Raw genomic sequence first — 22,342 nt, 5'->3', positions numbered from 1 at the left:
GTCTCGGCGGGCACGAACCCCGAGATTGCCGAGGCCCCGGTGCACAGTGCCGAGGCCTTGAGTGGGGCGGCGAGTCGTGGGTGCAGCGTTAAGACATAGTGGCTGGTAACCCCCATCACGCTCTGTCCCCGGTGCTGATCGTGGACACAGTGTTAGGACACAGTTGTTGGTAACCCCCGCCGTGCCCTGTCCCAGCTGGTACGGCGTTGATGCGACTTTGGGTTGCATCGGCCATTCTGTGACGTTGAGCCACGGTCCGGCGGAGATTGCGGGAGTGGTTGAAAGTATTAATGAGACGTGACATGCTGTCGAGGTGGGGGCCGACGGACCACGGACAAGCTGGCCCCGAGCGACACAGAGAATGAGGCCTCGCACGAGACGGAGATTAGGCCCCTTGCCGATGCCTCCTCTAGGGTGCCTCGCACGAAGCGGAGTTGGCGTCGGGATGCCGAGACCTCCTGCTCTATAAACGGGGGTGGTGTGTCCGAGCCCTGTAGCCGGCTACTGTTGTGGTATGGTTGATGGAGTGGCCCTGTCCTTGCCGTGTAGAAGTGACGCGTCGGTCGTACTTGATCTTGTGCGTCGGGGGGCTCCAGTACAGCTTGATGCAGGGCATGGCGGGCGTCGTGCTGGTCATCGTGTGATGACATCATAGGGTGCTGTGGCTCCGCAGACAGCGAGGCCGAGCCATCGTGGGGGGGTTCAGCGGACATGGATCCTCAGGCTGCCGAGCCCCTGAAGCATACCGCCGAGGCCTTGGGGGAATTATTGATCCTAGGTGCTGATTCCGAGGCCACAGCATCTCCGACGTGGCTCCCACGCTGCGTTGTTCTCGGAGCAGGGGTTGGTAGCACAGTGAGGCATGGGTGTCAACTATGTGCTTTAGTGGTTAGCACAGTGGCGGGTAACTTCTGCCCAGTCCTGCCTCCTGTCCCGTCGGCCATTCTGCTGTACTGTGCCGAGCATGCGGTCGATGTCAGGGGCAGCAGTTGGTTGAGTTAATGTGACACGACGTTTTGTCAGAGGGGCGGGAGGAGGAAGAGGCAGCGGAGTGCTACCGAGCCTACCTCGCGCGAGACGGAGAGTCGGTGGCCCGGCCGAGGCCCTTGGTGGGGGGTCGCTCGTGGCCAGCGGTGAGGGGGCCTCGGGCGAGTCGGAGGATCGGCCGAGGCCAGCGGTGTTTAGCTGGTTTCGACTTTTTCGAAGTCTAAGCGGCCGTTTTTTGATTCGTGCTTAGGGTACCCCTTCTCACTGTATCCAACAGTAGCCCCTGAGCCTTGGGGGGAGTGGAGGTACTCCCCCTGAGGTTCTGACGAGAATTGGCTCTTGATAGTTCCTGTTGGGATGGTGTTTTGTACTTGAGGTTTCGGTGGGTGCGCGCGAGCGCACCCACCGGGTGTAGCCCCCGAGGCCCTGGAGGAGTGATTTCACTTTTTCAGGGGCTTTTTTCTCTTTTGAGTGAGGGGTTTTCTTTGTGCTTGCCAGGCCCGTGGGCGCGAGTTCGGATCGCTGGGCTTCGACGATGCTACGGAAAGAGCCCCTTAGCCTCTGCCTAGAGCGAGAGGGCCGTCAGGGGTCCCCTGGCTTTTTGTACAACCCTCGTGCCTCCTTTTCGCTTGGAAGGAGGGGTGGAAGATGCCATGCTACCCTCGATGGGCGCGAGCGATGGCATTTTCAGTGAGCTGTTATCGGGTAAGTCCGAGTGGAGGCCCGTACCCCGTTCGCTAGGGGTCGGCTAGTGGTCCGGAGACGCGCTCCAAGAGTACCGGCGGGTTTCTCTAGTGGGTGCCGAGGCCGTTTGCTGGGCCTCGGTGGCTCGGTGCCTCCCTACGGTGGGATCCCATTCGGAGACCTCCCTGTCGGTCTCGGACACGACACAGGGTGCGCTCGTACAGGCTCGCCCGTAGTTGTCCCTGACTCTTTCGCCCTGGGGCGGCTGTCGAAACCCCTGAGGGCCTAGCCTTCGAACCCCTGGACCGTAACGGACTTAGGTCGCTTGTCTTTATCTTGGGTGCAGGAAGAGCCCCCGAGCCTCCGCACGGAGCGAGAGGGCGATCGGGGGTCCTCCCGACTTTTTTGTCCGTCTCCCATGCGTCCTTTTCGCTCGGACGGGGGGGCTGTTTGCCGAGCCCACTCGTGTGCGAGCCAGAGCCGCTGGGTCTCGGCAAAGTTGCAGGAGGAGCCCCCGAGTCTCTCGCACGGAGCGAGAGAGCGGTCAGAGGTCCTCCTGGCTTTTGGTTCGCCCCTCGCGCGTGAGGGTCTGTCCGCCGAGCCCCCCTCGGGTGCGAGCCTAGGTCGCGGGGTCTCGGCGTCTTTTGCGAAAGGAGCTCCCTAGCCTTTGCACGGAGCAAGAGGGCCGTCAGGAGATCTTCTGGCTTTTTGAACGACCCTCGCGCTTCCTTTTCGCTCGGAAGGAGGGTTTGTTTTGCCGAGCCCCCTCGTGTGCGAGCCCAAGTCGCTGGGCCTCGGCAATGGTTTGTAGGTAGAGTCCCTTAGCCTCTGCGTGGAGCAAGAGGGCCGTCGGGGATTCCCCTGACTTTTTATTCGACCCTCGCGCTTCCTTTTCGCTCGGAAGGAGGGGTGGGACATGCCGCGCTACCCTCGGTGGGCGCGAGCGATGGCATTCCCGGTGAGCTGTTATCAGGCAAGTCCGAGTGGAGGCCCGTGCCCCGTTCGCTGGGGGTCGGCTAGCGGTCCGGAGACGCACTCCAAGAGTACCAGAGGGTTTCTCTAGTGGGTGCCGAGGCCGTTCGCTGGGCCTCGGTGGCTCGGTGCCTCCCTATGGTGGGATCCCATTCGAAGACCTCCCTGCCGATCTCGGACATGACACAGGGCGTCCCAAGTGTTTCGCTTGCTTGGGCCTCGGCCTCGCATAGGCTCGCCCGTAGTCGCCCCTGACTCTGTTGCCCTGGGGCGGCTGTCGAAACCCCTAAGGGCCCAGCCTTCGAACCCTTGGACCGTAGCGGGCTCGGTGCCCAGTTCCTTTGCCTGAAAGGAATCGGGGGGGTTATTTCTCTCCCTACGGCTAATAACGGTAGGCGCGTCTTTTGAGGTGGCTTTTCCGGGGAGGCAAAACGGCGCCTGCTGCTGCTATGGTTGGACGCGACATGGCGTCAGCCGACGGGACGTACCTGCACGCGCGATTAATGAGGAGGGAGTGGGCGCGTGGGCGATAAGACCGTATCTGGATAACCACGCCGGACTTTTTGGGGAAACTTCCCCGATTTCGTCGCCCGGCGGTTTCATCTCGTCCCTGCATAAATACGCCAAGAGCCTCGCCCTCCCCTTTCTTACCTTTTCCGCATCTGCTTTCGCTGCCCCTGTGCCATTGCTGAGAGCATAGAGCGCCGGGGAGGAGAAGGGCAAGAGCGAGAAACTGAAAGAAAGAGAGAGAGATTACTACCGTAGCAGCGACCTCCACCGCGCAATGGCTGGTGGTCCCGTCATCCTCCCGGCGGATCCCTGGGAGCGGTCTGACGTCACCGAGGAGAAGCTGCAGTCGCTCGTGGAGGCCGGTCTTCTTCGCCCGATCACCGACCCTGACGAGCCGGAGTGGATTGCTCTGGGGGATGAGTCAGAGCCGAGGCCGCGCGACGGCTACGTGGTGAGCTTCGTCGTCTTCCACGAGCGAGGCCTCGGGTTATCGGCGGATAAGTTCATGCGGGCGCTCCCGCACTACTATGGCGTGGAGCTTCACAATTTCAGCTCCAACTCCATTGCGCAGGCGGCCATCTTTGTCACCGTCTATGAGGGGTACCTGGGGATCGCTCCCCACTGGGAGTTGTGGCTCCACTTGTTCCGAGCGACGTTCACCACCAAGCCGGGGGGAACGAGGGGGGCTCGGAAGGTGCAGAGGGCCGGCGGCTGCACCCTTCACGTGCGCCAAGACCGGCAGTCCCTCTACATCCCGGCCCAGTTGTCATTGTCCAACCATCGTTGGTACGACGGCTGGTTCTACCTCCGCAACGACGACGGAGGACTTCCTCCTTATACCGGGCGGGTTGTAGAGAGTCAACCAGAGAAGTGGGGATACGGCGTCATCAAGGTTGATCAGCCCAGGCTGGAGCCGCTATTGCGGGCCTTGGGGAAGCTACGTGACCGCGGCCTTTCGGCGGCCGTGGTTGTGGCGGCCTTTCACCACCGGAGGGTGTTGCCGCTGATGGCCCGGCGGCGGCGGCTATTCGAGATGACCCCGCGTGACTCGATTGCCGGTATCAAGATGTCCGCCTTTGCCCTTACCGATGACGAGACCCTGCGTCGGGTGAGAGAGGCGGTAGACGGGAGGCCAAAGATCGACGATTTGGCGCCGTTCCCGATGCGCCCTTCGCGGGGGTACATCTCACTGGTGAGTTGGATGTTGCTGATGCTTTCGTGGCCTTCTTGTTTTCCGCCTTTTTTGTCTGCTGTCTTACTTCGTCGTTCCCGTAGGGGATAAGGGACGTGCAAGATTCCCTGCCGCCCGTTCCCGAGGATGCCCAGCTGCGAGCCGTGAACAGGGCGCGTGCCAAGGAGGAGAAGAAGAAGAAGGATGCCAAGGAGGCGAAACGCACGAAGAAGCTCCTTGCGCGCGAAAAGCTGGACGCCCGTCGCTGGCGTCAGAAGCTCGACGGCCTCCCGTTGGAGCCGTCTCCCTCGTCGTCGGTGTCGAATTCTTCGGGCAACGGCGATGGGCGCGATGTGGGGATGGCCTGCCTGGAACACCTCCCCGACATTAGGGAGATGGTGCCCGAGGCGCCGGCAAGGAGCCTGACGCCCCTAGGAGGAGGAGGTGTCCCGGGGCCGGTGGCGGCCTGTCCCGGGGCCGAGACCGACATGCCCGAGGCGCGGGTGTCGGAGGAGCGTGCCGTCAGCCCGATGGGTCCGACGGTGGAGGTGGAGGAGGTACCGGGGTCCAGCGGAGGCCAGCTGGCCTCGGTGGATACCGAGGCCGCGCCGCTGCCACCACCGGCGCCATTGTAGAGGAGGCTGGCGGTGTCGAAGCGGCTGCATCCCCGTTCGCGGTAAGCGTCTTCTCTTGTGGAGTCCATAGTACTTCCCGTTTGTCCCTTGGTTGCATGCTGACCTTGGGAGTGTCTTTGCTTCCAGCCAGAAGCATCTGGTGGAGGATCCTGCCTTGGCGCCCCGTAAGGCGCTCAAGGTGAATGTTAGCTCCTCCGCCCATTAGGCAGCGGAGGCGTAGGCCGACGTGCAGCGTGGTGCGGCGTCGGGCGGGGCCGTTTCGAAGGAGGCGGATGCCCAGGAAAAGGGTGCCGAGGCAGCCGCGGAGCGAGTGGAGGAGGAGGAGCCCACGCCTCGTGATGTCGTGAGTCTTGGGGCGAAGGAGGCTGGGGCGTCCACCATTGCCGAGGCCATTGAGGGTGAGGCCGGAGCCCCCAAGGCCTCCGAAGTCGGGGCGGTGGATGCCGGGGCCACCGAGGTAGAGATGGCGGAGGCCGGAGCCCCTGGATCCGTCGAGGCCGAGGCGATGGAAGTGGAGACGGAGCAAGTCTTGGCGCCACCCCTGGTTCAGACAATCTCGTCTGATGATTCCTCCCTCGGGAAGGAGGCGGCCAGTACCACGGAGCAGCGAGTCCCAGATCCTACCGAGGGGAGTTCGGCCCTTGCCCGGCTACGGCCCGAGCCCCGTGGGTGGAACTTCCCGTGTGTTTTCTGGCGGGACTGGGCTGATCCCGAGGGGGAGCCTGTGTTCGCCCTTGAAGATATCGCAGAGGGGGGGTGGTGGGATACCCTCGAGCAGTACCGCCAACTTGTAGTGCGGTCGCTGCAGACCGCGATGACTATTGTGGGACGGGACTTGCCCGGTGTCACCCAGGTAAGTACTTTTCCTCTCCCGTGCCGCGTTGTTTCCTCTCCAAGCCCCCTCGCAATGTTTGACGCGCGTTTTTTGTTTTGCCCCTTTAGGAGCTGGAGACCCGATCCCTTGGGAAATCGGTATTCCTACGAAGGGAGAGGGATATCTGGGACCAACTCCGGCGGCAGACAGACCTACTCGCTGATGCTCAGGGGCTTTTGTCAGCGCGGAGTGCGGAAGTGGAGGACCTTCGCCTTCGTTGTGCTGACGTTCAGGTCGAGTTGGCCACGGCTAAGGAGCAGTCTGCCCCTCTGGTGGCGAAGATCAAGGAACTGGAGGAGGAGCGAGACGCCTTCAGGTCTCGGGCCCAAGAAGCGAGGGCCTCTGCCAAGGCCCTAGCCGGGCAGCTGGGTGCGGAGCAGAGCGAGCATCAGCTGACCAAAGTCGCCTTGGCCGAGGCTACCAAGGCGGCCGAGGCCTCTCGGGCCGAGGCCTTAGATTGGAAGAGCAAGGCCGAGGGTAAGTTCCGCCGAATCGTGCTCTTAGTTCTTTTTGTTCTGGTTTGCGTTCGACTTCTGACCACTCGTTGCGACGTAGATCTGGAGAAAGAGGCCTCCCAGGCGGCTGAGGCCTCCATTGCAGCGCAAGCGGCGCTGGATGTTGAGGTCCAGGAGCATGAGGCGCTGCGCAGCGCAGTCCGCACCGCCTGTGAGGCCCTGGACGTCGAGGGGGTCCAATCAGCCAGCTCCCTTGGGAGCCGCCTGATTGCGTTGAGCGGCCGCGTCCACGAGAGGCTCCAGGGGGCGTTGCACACGGGCATCAAGCGCGCCCTGGCCGTCGTCTCCTCGCACTATGCTATCAACCTCGAGGCTGTCAGCGATGGCTACGTGTTGCCAGAAGATGATGAGGAAGCTGACGTGGAGGTCGCGAAGCTGTTGGAGGCGGCCGAGGCACCTGGCGCAGCGCTGGCTGGTCTATTTGAAGAAGAGGTGGTCCCTCCCGCGCCGGCCGCCGATCCTTGAGCTTTGACCTGGGCCGAAAGGGGCCATGTAACCAAATTGAGTTAGTCGCCGTATCGTGACATTTTTGTGGCCGTTGAGGCCTTTAAAGTAATCACGTACGTGGGTCTTTTAACCATTTTCTGTTCTACTTCCGAGCCTGTGCCCTCTGTCTCGATCTTGGGAACCCGCAAAGAAATCCCTCGGAACCTAAGCCGTCCTTTGGCGAAGGGTGGTGAGGGAGCTGCCGTAGCCCAGAGGCGTAGGCCGTTCTCACGACTCGACCGGCCCTTTGGCCTCGAGACAAGCTTTTGGTCTTTGGGTTTCTTGTGAAGGTCCCGTCGGAGCGCGAGAGAGTTTGGCATAGAAATTTTTTGAAAGATCATTAACAAACGGTGTTTGGGACTCAGGGGGTTCCCCCTTTTTAGCCCCCGAGGGAGGCTCGGCTTTGCAGAGGCAGAGCTGAGTCTCCCTTATAGCGCTATTGAGACGTCGAGCCCTTATCGATAGACAAGCTCTCTGTACGGAACCTCCTCAGAGCCTACGTTGTCCTTTGGGTGAAAAGGTGGTGAGGGAGCTGCCGTAGCCTGGAGGCGTGGGCCGTTCTCATGGCTCGGCCGGCCTTTTCGCCTTTGAGACGATCGTACTGTCCTTAGGTTCTATATAGTCGACTTGTCTATAAGGGGGGAGGTTCCCCTTGATGGGGGTTTCTCAAAAAATTATAACAACTAAGAACGCTTCTTTATTGCATTTCGAGAAATAATGTAAACGACGTTTGGAAATTTAAGGGTAGAAACGACGTAGCTGTTCTATGTTCCAAGCGTTGGTGAAGATTTCGCCCTTCTTGTTAGCTAACTTGTAGGTCCCGGGCTTCAGCACTTGGGCGACGATGTACGGCCCTTCCTAGGGTGGGGTCAGTTTGTGGCGGCCCTTGTTGCTCTGCCTCAGTCTCAGCACCAGGTCGCCCACCTTCAGGTCTCGGCTTTGGATGCGTCGGGCTTGATAACATCGTAGGGCTTGCTGGTACCTGGCTGAGTGTAGTAGCGCGACGTCCTGAGCTTCCTCCAGTTGGTCGAGGGCGTCTTCGCAGGCGGTGCGGTTGCTTTGCTCGTTGTACGCCTGTAGCCTCGATGAACCGTACTCTAAGTCAGTGGGGAGGATGGCCTCGGCTCCATAGACCAGGAAGAACGGTGTGAATCCCGTGGCTCGGCTCGGGTGTTTCGTAGGCTCCAGATGACTGACGGGAGATCGTCAAGCCATTTCTTGCCAAACTTCTTCAACCGGTTGAATATTCTTGGCTTAAGGCCCTGTAGGATCATGCCGTTGGCACGTTCTACTTGGCCATTCGTCCTTGGGTGTCCTACGGCCGACCAGGCCACCCGGATGTGGTGGTCGTCGCAGAACGTTAGGAACTTGCGACCGGTGAACTGCGTCCCATTGTCAGTGATGATGGTGTTAGGAACCCCGAACCTATGGATGATGTCTGTAAAGAACAGCACCGCTTGCTCGGATTTGATCTGGGTGATCGGACGAGCCTCGATCCATTTGGAGAATTTGTCGATGGCTACCAGCAGCAACCATGTCCAGCCCCCACACAATGAATGGCCATGTGATGGGGATGATTTGGAGGGCTTGGGCCGGGAGGTGCGTCTGTCGAGCGTAGTACTGGCATCCTTCGCAGGAGCGTACTATCTTCGTGGCATCGGCCACCGCCATTGGCCAATAGAAACCTTGTCGCAAGGCGTTACCCACGAGCGCCCGAGGCGCCGCATGGTGCCCGCAGACTCCCGCGTGCAAGTCCCAAAGTAGGGAGTGCCCCGCTTTGGCGGTGATGCATCGTTGGAGAATACCCGATGGGCTATGCCTATACAACTCGTCGTTGTAGAGGACATAAGTCTTGGCTCGTCGCGCAAGCCACCGGGCCTCAGTTCTGTCCACAGGAAGCTCTCCTCGAATGAGGCGATCAAGGAAAGGGACTCGCCAGTCCGTTCCTTGGTCGACCTTGGGAGGCTCTACGTTAATCGCCATGGCCTCGGGCTCGGCTGGCGGGGTCCTGGTGGCCGAGGGGGCCTCGGGCCCTGCCTTGGGCTCGGCCGATGTGCCCTCTTCCGTCGGCGAGGCGTAGTCGACGGATGGCTTGTGGAGGTCTCTGGCGAAGACGTTCGGGGGGACCGGGGCTCGTGCCGACGCCATTTTTGCTAGTTCATCCGCGGCTTCGTTGAACTTTCGCGCGACGTGGTTGAGTTCAAGACCGTCGAACTTGTTTTCTAGGCGACGTACCATCACGCAGTACGCCTTCATTTTGGGGTCATGGCAGCTTGACTCTTTCATCACCTGATCGACAACGAGCTGGGAATCACCCCGTACGTCGAGACGTCGCACTCCGAGCTCGATGGCAGTCCGCAGGCTATTGACGAGGGCCTCGTATTCGGCGACATTGTTGGAGGCGGCGAAGTGAAGCCGGATCATGTAGCGCATGTGTATCCCGAGGGGCGAGACCAGGAGCAGGCCCGCGCCAGCCCCAATCTTCATTAGAGACCCGTCGAAGTACATGGTCCAGCATTCTGATTGGATCTGAGCGGGGGGCAGCTGCGTGTCAGTCCACTCGGCTACAAAGTCGGACAGGACCTGCGACTTGATCGCTTTCCGAGGCGCGAAAGACAAGGTTTCTCCCATGAGTTCGACAGCCCACTTGGCTATCCTACCCGAGGCCTCCCGGTTTTGGATTATCTCTCCCAAAGGAAAAGACGACACCACAGTCACCGGGTGGGACTCGAAGTAGTGACGCAGCTTGCGTTGAGCCAAGACTATGGTGTAGACCAGCTTCTGGATGTGGGGGTAGCGCGTCTTAGTCTCGGAGAGCACTTCGCTGATGAAGTACACAGGTCATTGGATGGGTAGAACGTGTCCCTCTTCCTCCCTTTCGACTACTATGGCTGCGCTGACCACTTGGGTTGTCGCAGAGGCATAGAGTAAGAGGTGCTCGCCCTCGGTGGGCGGAACCAGGACGGGGGGGTTGGTGAGCAGTGCCTTGAGCCTGGCAAGGGCTTCCTCGGCCTCGGTGGTCCAAGAAAAGCGCTCGGACTTTCTCAAGAGGCGGTACAAGGGCAGGCCTCTTTCGCCGAGGCGCGAGATGAAGCGGCTCAGGGCCGCAAGGCATCCCATGACCCTCTGCACCCCCTTGAGGTCTCGGATCGGGCCCATGTTGGTCACGGCCGAGACCTTCTCCGGGTTGGCCTCGATTCCCCATTCTGAGACTATAAACCCCAAGAGCATGCCTCGGGGAACCCCGAAGACACACTTCTCAGGGTTGAGCTTGATGCCCTTCTTTCTGAGACATGTGAAGGCAACCTCCAAGTCGCCGACGAGATCGCCGGCCTTCCTGGACTTGACTACAATGTCATCCACATAGGCCTCGACGGTTCGCCCGATGTGTTTGCCAAAGACTTGGATCATGCACCGTTGGTAAGTAGCCCCCGTGTTTCTGAGGCCGAACGGCATGGTTATGTAGCAGTACATGCCAAATGGAGTGATGAAAGAAGTCGCGAGCTGGTCGGACTCTTTCATCTTGATTTGGTGGTAACCGGAATATGCATCAAGGAAGGAAAGGGTTTCGCATCCCGCAGTGGAGTCGACGATTTGGTCGATTCGTGGTAGTGGGAATGGGACTTTTGGGCATGCTTTATTTAGACCGGTGTAGTCCACGCACATCCTCCACTTGCCATTTTTCTTTCTGACTAATACAGGGTTAGGCAACCACTCTGGATGGAATACTTCCTTGATGAACCCGGCTGCCATGAGATTCTTAACTTCTTCGCCGATGGCCCTACGCTTCTCCTCGTCAAATCGGCGCAGGCGCTGCTTTATCGGCCTGGAGCCTGCCCGGATATCTAAGGCGTGCTCGGCGACCTCCCTTGGTATGCCCGGCATGTCCGAGGGACTCCACGCGAACATGTCGACGTTCGCACGGAGAAAGTCGATGAGCACGGCCTCCTATTTGCTGTCGAGGGTGGTGCTGATCTTCAGACCTCGGCCGTCGAGGTCGGCGGGATCGACGGGGACGAGCTTGACGGCCTCCGCGGGTTCGAAGGTCCCGGCGCGCCGCTTGGTGTCGGGAACCTCGCTATCAAGCTGGTCGAGATCGGCGATGAGGGTCTCGGCCTCCATGACGGCCTCGGCGTACTTGATGCACTCGACGTCGCAGTCATATGCATGTTCGTACGTGGACTCGACGGTGATGATGCCGTTGGGGCCTGGCATCTTGAGCTTGAGGTAGGTGTAGTTGGGGACCACCATGAACTTGGCGTAGCATGGGCGCCCTAAGATGGCGTGGTAAGCCCCCTTGAATCCAACCACCTCGAAGGTGAGGACCTCCTTGCGGTAGTTGGAGGGAGTGCCGAAGCAGACGGGTAAGTCGATGCGCCCGAGGGGTCGTGTGCGCTTTCCCGGTACGACGCCGTGGAAGGGTGCGGAACCGCCTCGGAGCCATGAATGGTCGAGCTCCAGGAGCTCCAGAGTGTTGACGTAAAGGATGTTGAGGCCGCTGCCTCCGTCCATGAGAACTTTGGTGAGCCGAGTGTTGCCGATGATCGGGTCGACGACAAGCGGGTACTGCCCGGGGTTTGGAACATAATCGGGGTGGTCATCCCGATCAAAGGTGATTGCCTCTCGAGACCAATCGAGGTACCGGGGGGTGGCCACCTTGACCGAGAAGACCTCCTGACGTTCCCTCTTTCGTTGGCGCGCCGTGAGGCATGCCGAGGGTTCGCCAAAGATCATGAAGGCGTTGTGTACCTCGGGGAACCCATCATCTTTATCGCCGTCCCTTTCGCCGGCGCCCCTTTTCCGGGCTTCGTCGTCGTCGGGGAGCCCAAGCCTGGCGTAGTAACGCCGGAGCATGGTGCACTCCTCGAGGGCATGCTTCACCGGACCTTGATGGTAAGGGTAGGGCTTTTTCAGCATGTCGTCAAATAGCCCGGGGCCCCGGGGGCCTTGGGGATTCCTGCGATCTGTCGCGGCGACATGGACGGCCTCGAAGACCTCCTGCTTCCCTAGGCGACCCTTCTTCTTTTTCTTAGGGACACGGGCGGGCGAGGCCTCGGGGGCCTTGTCCTTCTGCTTCCCCTTGGCGTCGTTGTTGGGGAAGATGGCCCCAACCGCCTCTTCGCCCGAGGCGAAGTTGGTGGCAATGTCGAGGAGCGCGGCCGCTGTGGTTGGTACGTTCCGGCCCAATTCTCGGACCAGGTCCCGGTAGGAGGTGCCAGAGAGGAACGCTTGGATGATTTCCGAGTCACCGACACGGGGCAACTCAGTGCATTTCTTGGAGAAGCGCCGGATGAAATCTTGAAGAGATTCGTCTGGCTTCTAGCGGCAACCTTTGAGGTCCCAGGAGTTCCCTAGGCGCACATAGGTGCCCTAGAAATTCCCGACAAAGATCCTCACCAAGTCGCGCCAGTCGTGGATTTGTGCGGGAGGAAGGTGTTTGAGCCAGGCTCGGGCTGAGTCTGATAAGAACAAAGGGAGGTTGCGGATGATGAGTAGGTCACCTTCCGCCCCGCCTAGCTGACAAGCCAGACGATAATCGGCCAGCCATAGCTCGGGGTTCATCTCGCCGCTGTACTTCATGAGGTTGGCAGGTTGTCGGAACCGGGCTGGGAAGTGAGCATTGCGAATGGCTCTGCTAAAGACCTGAGGGCCCGGCGGCTCGGGAGAAGGACTGCGGTCCTCCTCACTGTCGTAGCGACCGCCTCGATGTGGGTGGTAGCCCCGGGCGGCTCCGTCGCCACGGCGCCGTCGTCTGCCAACTACTTCGTGGTCGCCTTGTGCCTCGTGCTGGTCTCCAGGTCGATCGCGCACCGAGGGGGCCTCGTTGGCCGCCGGCGCGCGAGCGAGCTCGGGACGGACCGAGGCATCTTGGCCCTGGTGAGGTCACACCATGGGTTGCTCCGAAGTGCCTTCGCGCCGGCGGGAGGCGGAACTTTCGGCCTGCTGTACCGCAGCGGTCTCGAGGAGGTCACAGAGCTCTTCGCGGACCCGTCGCCCCTCAGTGGTGGAGGGCTCAGGCATTGCTCGGACCAGCATCGCGGCCGCGGCGACGTTCTGGCTAGCCCGATTAAAGATTGGGGGTGGCTCTCCCCCCTCGTTGTCGTTGATGCGGTGATGGACGTCGCGGGCCCTCCCTCGGGCCCCTCCGCCCTCATCGCGCCCTTGCTGTTCCTGCTCGAGAGAGTCCCGAAGCTATTGTAGGAGGAGTCGGTCTTGTTCGACCTTGGCTTGAAGCTCGTGGAGCTGCTCCAGGTCTGGGCGTCGATGCCCCCCGCGGACAGGGTTCTCGTTTCGCGCCGCTGGGGCTATGAGACGCGGAGGTGTGGCATCGCCCACCCTTGCCTGGGATGGGGGATGGTTGCCTGTCCCTTTGTCTTCTTTGCCCGCCCTTGGCATCCCGAGCCCGACGTGGAAGCACTCGCGAGATGGATCGTGAGTCCCTTCGTCGTCGGAGTTGGAATAGCCGAGGCAGTAGTCGCTTGCGGCCAAGAATTGGCGCAGCGCCCCGAGGTTGTGGAGTTCGGAGAAATCCACCCCGGGCAATGCCTCGTCCTCGTCAGAGGAGTCGAAGTGGGTGCTCAGGTCGAGAGCGAAGCGCTGGCGGCGTTCCGAGGGGTGCTCATGAGCGGCAGTGTAAGCATAGGCATAAGAGGCGGTAGCATCCCGCAACCCAAAGGGGTATGAGGACGGTGCCGTCTCCATATTCTGCCCCACCGGGGTCGACCCCTCGGGGAGTGGTGGAGTAGAACTAGACGACTGGGCGTCGCCGCGAGTTACCGGCGATTTTCCTTTGTCTAGGCTCAGGCCAGACAGGTCCCCAGCCAGGGACCCCGTACCAACAGCTGGTCGTAAGACATCGGCGGGGAGTGGCGTGCCACCCCGGGTTCGCGTAGCGTCGGGGTGGCATTCATTGCGTCGTGCCTGGCGGGCGCGGCAAGGGCGGCTGCCCGGGCACCGCCTGCCCCTGGGCTGCCGGGGCATGACCTCATCATTGGATGATGGGGCTCGAGGGGCGAGGAGCACCATGTCATACTCATGCCCCAGAGACATGAACTCTAGGCTCCCGAACCAAACTATGGTGCCCAGACGCAATGGTCGTATGGGGTCTGCCATCCGGGTCCTGCTGGGACGATGAAGCTAACACGCAGCGGCCCCTACCTGGCGCGCCAACTGTCAGTGTTTTGGAATCGGGGGTCCCTCTACCGACGAGTGAATTTGTGCTGCGTGCCCCTAATCCTAGATGGTAATGCGAAGAGACACAAGGTTTATACTGGTTCAAACAATCGAGGCCCTACGTCCAGTCTAAGAGATCGATCTTATGTTCTTTGCATCGGAGTGCTCGTAGTAGGGGGTTACAAGCTAAGTGAGAGAGGGAGCTAGCCCCAGGTCTCGGCGAGGGTGGTGCGGACTGCTTGAGGCGTTGTTCTCAAGTAGCGTAGGAGTGTGTTGTTCTATTGGTGTGTTCGTCCCCCCCTACGAGGCCCAAGTCCTCTCCTTTTATAGTTGAAGGGAGAACGAAGGTAGTACATGTATCACTATGCGACGTAGTGTCAATAGAAGTGGCACGTCCGAACCCTGTGGCCCGTTCTGGTGGCGGCGTGGCCGTAGGAGCGATCCGTCCTTGGAGTACTGGAGCGGCGTGGTTGTCCCATCAGGTCCTATGCGTCGTGGGAGCCCCGGGAATGTCTCGGAGCGGATGTGACGGCGAACGTGCAAGCCCTAGTGGACAGATTGTGCGCGAGGCCGAGGCCTGGTTGGTGCCGAGGCTCACGCCGCGATGGGGGTCTCGGTGGGCACGAACCCTGAGATTGCCGAGGCCCCGGTGCACAGTGCCGAGGCCTTGAGTGGGGCGGCGAGTCGCGGGTGCAGCGTTAAGACACAGTGGCTGGTAACCCCCGTCACGCTCTGTCCTCGGTGCGGATCGTGGACACAGTGCCGGGACACAGTTGTTGGTAACCCCCGCCGTGCCCTGTCCCAGCTGGTACGGCGTTGATGCGACTTTGGGTTGCATCGGCCATTCTGTGACATTGAGCCGCGGTCTGGCGGAGATTGCGGGAGTGGTTGAAAGTATTAATGAGACGTGACGTGCTGTCGAGGTGGGGGCCGACGGACCACGGACAAGCCGGCCCCGAGCGACACAGAGAATGAGGCCTCGCGCGAGACGGAGACTAGGCCCCTTGCCGAGGCCTCCTCTGGGGTGCCTCGCACGAAGCGGAGTTGGCGTCGGGATGCCGAGACCTCCTGCTCTATAAACGGGGGCGGTGTGTCTGAGCCCTGTAGCCGGCCACTGTTGTGGTATGGTTGATGGAGTGGCCCCGTCCTTGCCGTGTAGAAGTGACGCGTCGGTCGTACTTGATCTTGTGCGTCGGGGGGCTCCAGTACAGCTTGATGCAGGGCATGGCGGGCGTCGTGCTGGTCATCGTGTGATGACGTCGTAGGGTGCTGTGGCTCCACAGACGGCGAGGCCGAGCCATCGTGGGGGGGTTCGGCGGACATGGATCCTCAGGCTGCCGAGCCCCTGAAGCATACCGCCGAGGCCTTGGGGAATTATTGATCCTAGGTGCTGATTCCGAGGCCACAGCATCTCTGATGTGGCTCCCACGCTGCGTTGTTCTCGGAGCAGGGGTTGGTAGCACAGTGAGGCATGGGTGTCAACTATGTGCTTTAGTGGTTAGCACAGTGGCGGGTAACTTCTGCCCAGTCCAGCCTCCTGTCCCGTCGGCCATTCTGCTGTACTGTGCCGAGCATGCGGCCGATGTCAGGGGCAGCAGTTGGCTGAGTTAATGTGACACGACGTTTTGTCAGAGGGGCGGGAGGAGGAAGAGGCAGCGGAGTGCTGCCGAGCCTACCTCGCGCGAGACGGAGAGTCGGCGGCCCGGCCGAGGCCCTTGGTGGGGGGTCGCTCGTGGCCAGCGGTGAGGGGGCCTCGGGCGAGTCGGAGGATCGGCCGAGGCCAGCGGTGTTTAGCTGGTTTTGACTTTTTCGAAGTCTAAGCGGCCGTTTTTTGATTCGTGCTTAGGGTACCCCTTCTCACTGTATCCGACAGTAATGTAATAACAACAATAATATCTTTCCTATCTCTCGCGAGTGACAAGTAATCACTCAACTTCTACCGGGTCCTATAGCATAGCAATCTATACAATCCTGACATACTAGTAGGACTCGTAGGATAAGAATATATATATGCAAGTGGGTTTCATTTAATTCCTTAAACTTAATGCACAAGCATAAAATAAAGTGCAGAATAATATGGGTTATGCACCGGGGCTTACCTAGTTAAGATATAACCAAACGTTAGCATTTCATCATAGTGACATGATTATCTAGGCATCATCTATTCTGCTACTTCAGTCGACTCCATGATCCATCATTATTCCTATTATGATATACATAGATACAACGCAGAGATGCAATTAATCTACGGTAACTACAACTCTTAAATATACGATTACGCTCCACAAGCTAACGAGCCAGATTTAATGAGTAACGTATTGTTCTACGTATCCACGTCGTCAAGTAAGGCTTTGTCTCTAGAAAAATGTTTTAGCTCTAAAATCCTAAGGTGTTTCGGCATTTTATCGATTAAACATATATTTTCGATCTAGGGCTCATTTAGCTACCTTAGCAAACTAATTATTATGGAGCTACAAAAAATTACAGTGAGCACCTAATAATGTTAGAAATTTACTATGAAAGTTTCAGAGCCAACACTATCACCAATTTATCACAAAAATTCATTCAAGTTTATATCTTATAAAATTAAGCATCTCAAATTAATTATATAACTCCTAAAAATATTATAAAACTATATGAACAAAATATACTAGCAGACAGATCATGATTTTAGGAACCTAACAAAATTGATTTCATAATTTTTTATTAACTACATAATTTTATATTGAATTTACAAGTTTACCTTAGAAACTAAATTAAAATTGTATTAGAAAAAAGGAAAGGGCCAGCAGCAACCCCCTCAGGCCCGGCAGCCCAGCGCGACGCAGCTGCGCGCACGGCGCGGCGACCCAGCACGACCCAAGGCCAGGGCGCCCGCGCGTGACGGTGGCTTTGCAGAAAAGCCCCCATGCTTTTAGATAATAACATAACTACTATGAGCACTATTTCTATCGTCAATAATCTTACAACTATACCCTTGAATATTTTCACCTTTACCACGGGGATGTCCCTGGGATCCTCGTGCGTGCCGGCGCGGCGACCGACGGCACAAGGCGGTTATGCCAGGCAAACAAGGCTCTCTACAACAGAATTAAGGGGCCAACCACCATCTATAGCCAACCACGCAAGGATGAGTGGCAGTTAGGGACTCGGAGGCGCACTATCGTGGGCTGCAGTGGTGAGCGGCTATCAGTGGCGGCGGCATGACTATTTAGGTGAGCCTATGTATGCTCGGTAGAGTAGAAGTGGTGGTTAAGCATCAGTGGCTCACTGTGGGGTACGCTCTACTGACGGTTGAAGCAGGAGAGCGTTGCGATGGTCTGGCCACGTGCGACCGAGTGAGGTAGTGGCGCTTTGTGATGGACACTAACGCATCACCCCACCGACGACGAGCACCCTGGCCAAAATAACACGAGCAACGAATGGAGGGAGTCAAGGCGATCTCAGGGTTACAAGCAATTGAACTGTTACCACTCCTATAGGCCTTACCCTCAACCCTCTAGTCATGGCAGCGCACTTGACCGACGGTGAGGAGAAAATGAAATTGATCATTGACAGACCACGGCTGGGCTCGATGAGAATGCGACACTTAGCTAACTTGCTAAGCTACCCACCGGTGCGAGGAATTGAACTAGGAAAACTTGGGCTGGTGATTAAGAAAGGGAGAGGGAGAGCGGTGCACTGCCACCGCCACATCACGGGAAGCGACCCCGGTACAGATGGCCCGGCCATGACCTGACGAGGCACGACAATGCAGGGATATGACCGCTCGAGCGAAGGATAGGCGACGCGTTGGTTAGCACTTGGACAGAGCCATTGAAGGTGTGCCCGCATGCGGTCATGCGCACGCAGCAGCATGGCATCGCGATGCAATAAACTACGTATGACATTGAGTTCGGGCTCGGTAGGTGGGTGGTGCGGCTAAGGGTGAGCGCTACAGTAACCAAAACAACAAGAGGACAAGGCGCAGCCCTGCAGGTGTGCTTGGATAGTGCCACGTCCTGTGCACGACGGAGAGTGACTGTGGCCAAGTCTAGCCTGGCGGGCAGTCGACGCCACATGGCTGGTCAGCGAGACAGCGGTCATGGCAACAGAGTACGCCAGCCAACACGTGGCGCAGCGCGTGGTGGCAGCAGCTAGTAGTGGTGCAGGTAGCCCATGACGGTGCGACATCGGACGCGGTGACCGCGTCCCCGGGCCCGAACGGACGAACCACGTGCGAGCACGAATTTTAAAGCGTCAAAACCAACCGCTTAGAGCCTAGTTGAGATTAAAACAAGAGTTCAAGATTCTAGTAGCCACTAAGTGCTTCTTGTTCGAGCAACGAGCATGGCCGGAGAGTGAGCATCGAGGGAGATAGAGAGGTGCTAATAGGAGTTTGTCGCGCTGAACACCAGTTCACAACCGAAGTTTGAAACAAGATTGACAGCGCGTGCAAACAAAGTTAGAGCAATTTCTGCGACGCCATGACAACTTCAACTCATCCGTGAACTTCACCATGCTAAAGTACTCACTTCGATGCAATCAACAATACCAAAACATGCAGCTAGTGTTTAAACATTTTAGCTAGAATTGAAATGTCAAGATATCATTGTCTTACTACTTTTCCCATACTTAGAAAAATTAGGGTTCAATTCAAACTAACATTCATTAACACTTTTGTTACAATTTTTAAAAGGCCTAAACCCTATTAACTGCTACCAACAAGTATTTCATGCAATAGTCCATACCTTATACTAACCCATAAGAGCAAAAATTTTAAGCACCATTTAACTATTTTGCTCAATATAATTCGCCAAAAATAGTATTTTACACAATAGTTTAAGTGTTTGCCGACTTAACGAAAAGAGCTTATCTTAACGTCAAATTTGATTTTTGAGCTCCCAAAACACTAGTTAACAACATCTATTTTTCAAAAGTTAAAGTTGTATTTCCATCTACTAAACTTGTACTTCAATTTTTATTTAAGTACTAAATACAAGTTATGTTTGATCCTTGTTCATAGAAATTATTTTTCACCTCAAGTGCGTTATAAATTTTTAAAACCCGAAAACTTGTTAGGCTAATCTTTCTTGGACCTAAATCTCGGTGCTAAGCAAGCTCGTAACACCAGGGGTGTTACACGCGTGCCCCTTCGCCGGTGCGAGCATCCACCCGAGGGTGAGCACGCCGCCATCGAAGGGTTGTGCGGCGGTGCCCTTGCGCCCGCACGTGGAACGTCAGAGGGCCGGTGAGCCCATGGCTTGGCCAGTCTTCCCGCGCACTAGTGAAGCGGCGGTAGGTCCTTCTTCCCATGCGCGGCGGTGTTGACGATGGTGAAGAAACCAGGTAGGTCCTCTCCTTCTCCGTCCGTTCCCTTCTAGGGTTAGGATTAGGGTTAGACTATTTCTTCTTGTGCCCGCGGTGGCTCGGGGTGGCTTCCTACGCGGCGTCGAGGCGATGGCCGGCGGTGGTGATCTAGGGTTAGGGTTTTGGGAAAATTGGGAAACTGTCAACTCCTACATTTCTATTCACTTTTCTACCCCAGATTCGATCTACACACTACAAGAAACCTGGCTCCGATACCATTGATGAATCTGAAAGTACTTCTAGGCATAGATCAGTGGGTAATACTTAGCTTAGATAGAAGACTTGGGTCACCAAGCGTAGTTGCGGCCATGGCGCCGGAGCGACGTGGCCACTGGTGTCGGAGTAGGGGAAGCCATGCAGGCGCGGTCCAATGGCGGCGGCGAAGGTGATGGTGCTTCTCGTGCAAGCGCGGTCCAGTGGCGGCGGCGAAGGCGATGGTGCTTTCCGTCGCTCACAGCGCGCTCTTTAGATCGGACTAGGGCTAGAAAGCACGGTGGGGATGGCGGCTGCGACGAACCTCGTGTCTTACGCCCCGGCCCCCACATTCCTCTTTATAACGCTACGCGACGGGGGCCTATCAGCTAGGAGAACGGCTGGGCGTCCCCGATCAAGGCACGGATCAAGAGCCCAATTAGCCGTTGGGCCAACCGGTAGAATCTAACAGTTGGTTGTTACAATAAGTTGAACTAGACCTGTGATGTTTCCGAAGGATGATGGGATGCTTCCTGACAGGTTGTTGTAGCTCAGAAACAGCTTGTTCAACAGTGTGAGCTTGCTTATGCTTACTGGAATGGCCCCAGTGAGCAAGTTCTTTCCAAGCATACGCTGCTGAAGGCCTACCAGATTTCCAATGTCAGTTGGGATGGCACCAGATATACTGTTGGAGTAAATCAGTAGCTCCTGGAGAGTCGTGGACAAATTAGCCAATGGATTTGGTAGTTCCCCTGCAAACCTACTATTCCATCCCAATTCTAGTACTTGCAGCGTGCTACAATTTGTGAGCGAAGTAAGGAATGCCCCTTCTTGCTCACTGTATGCCTCGAACATGTTGTTGTCCAGGTTGAACCATTCAAGTTGCTGCAGCCTGCTCAGCTCAGAAGGAACGACTCCACTGAACTCGTTGACGGATACGTCCAAGATTTGGAGATTGGAGAGATTAGTGAGAGATGTGGGGACGGCTCCCGTGAACCGGTTACCTCCAAGCGCAAAGAACCGCATGCTGCTGCCAAGTGTTGTTCCAAAATCTTGCGGGAGACGACCGTGCAGCTCGTTCTCCGCCATGGAAAACAGCTTGAGCGATGACAGGTTGTACAGGGAAGGAGGAAGCGCTCCTGAGAGGTTGTTCATGGAGAGCTGAAGGCTCCTGAGGTGTGGGTTGCCCCTGATGCCTTGGGGGATCGGCCCCTCTATGTGGTTGATCGCCAGCGACAGGTCCTCCAGCCGGGAGAGGTTCCCGAGCGACGCAGGGATGGTTCCGGACTTCCGGTGATGCTGTTGTTGGCAAGACGGAGAACTCTGAGCATCGTCAGCATGTCGCCGATCTCGGCAGGTATTCTTCCTCGCAGCCCCCTGTTGTCACTGACGTCCATGACCTCGAGGCGGGCGCAGCGGCTGATGTTGCCCGGGATCTCGCCCGCGAGCGAGTTGTCCGCCAGGTCAAGATACCGGAGGCGGCGGAGGGAGCCGATGGTCGGCGGGATGTCGCCGCGCAGGGCGTTGAGGCTCAGGTTGAGCGACCGGAGGAAGCTGAGGTTGCCGATGGCGGGGGAGATGGTGCCGGCGAGCCCCCGGGAGTGCAGGTCCAGAGCGACCACCCTCCGCGGGTGTCTCTGGCCGCCGCACGTGACGCCCTCCCAGTGCCGTTCCGGGACCAGGAGGCGAGCCAGGCTCCGGATGCCGCCTTTGCCTTGAAATCTAGGAGCGCTCTCTCGTCGCTTTCGTGGCCTGTGGACGACGGCGCGGTTGCAGCGGCGCCTGCACGCCTACCCGCCACCGCCATGGCGGAGAGAAGCAGCAGCATTCCAACCGTCCTCGCATGGAGCTGCGGCCTGGCTGGCTGGTTATTATCCCTACACAGCTGGTACTTGACCCATCCTATTATATTCCAGTATTCCTAGGACGCCGACACGCCGTATCGTCTGAAATCAGGATTCATGAACGAGGACTCGCTGTGTCTGTCCTTGTCCTCTTGTCCATGACCACGAGTCCACGATCCACAGCCAGACGTAGCTGCCTTTTTCAACCAAAAAAAAGAAGAAGATGAGGACGTTTGGCACGGTGGCAGCGGAACTGACGCGCCATCCCTGTTCGGGTGAGCCCGCTTTCCGCAAAGCTTCCTCCCCACTTTCCGCTTTCGAGGTACATGGTTGATCCTAGCGATGAAAAGGGACAGAAATTTTTTCGTCCATTTTTCTACTTGTATTTGTCTTATATATCTGTTTTCGTGTCTGCCGAATTCGGAAGAGAGGCCTGTTTTTGTAAGATCTATTTTCATCCGTTAAGCTCTTTTACAGCCAGCTGCTGCTTTCTTGCACAGTAAATTGTGAGAGAATTTTGGCTGCAGCACAGTTGTCTTAGGTTAATACACCTATTAATCATCAATTATACATGTTAACACGTATGACATGCAAGTAAATATTAAACCAATCTTCATATGTGTATATTGTCGTGTGACTTGCTAAATCATGTGATCCTGTTGGGTATGAAGATACTCAAGCACCAAGCGTTAACTTTCATGTGTTATAAACCATGTTGCAAAATGTTTTTTCTTGTCCGCTACTGTACATCACCGAGAGTATCTATAGACGAAGGGATCTGCAATGGCCTCGTTCGCTGGTCTGAAACTTGGCTGAAACTGGCCGAAAATACTGTTCCGGCTGAATTGTTGTGAGAGAAAAACACTGTTCCGGCTAAAAAAAAGAAGTCGATCAAGTCAAATATGGGGTAAGCCGAACAGGACAACATCTTTACTAAATTCCCTTTTTAC

At 57.5% G+C, this 22,342-nt stretch overlaps 1 pseudogene; it reads right to left on the bottom strand.

Annotated features, from left to right (window-relative positions):
* Nucleotides 1-22,342, bottom strand: part of LOC136536079 (receptor kinase-like protein Xa21) — a 51,647-nt pseudogene that overhangs the window by 26,963 nt on the left and 2,342 nt on the right.

Source organism: Miscanthus floridulus, chromosome 2 (genome assembly GCF_019320115.1).
Source record: "Miscanthus floridulus cultivar M001 chromosome 2, ASM1932011v1, whole genome shotgun sequence".
NCBI classification, from domain to species: domain Eukaryota; kingdom Viridiplantae; phylum Streptophyta; class Magnoliopsida; order Poales; family Poaceae; genus Miscanthus; species Miscanthus floridulus.
The sequence above is the reverse complement of the archived record's forward strand: the minus strand, read 5'-3'. Positions and strand labels throughout refer to the sequence as shown.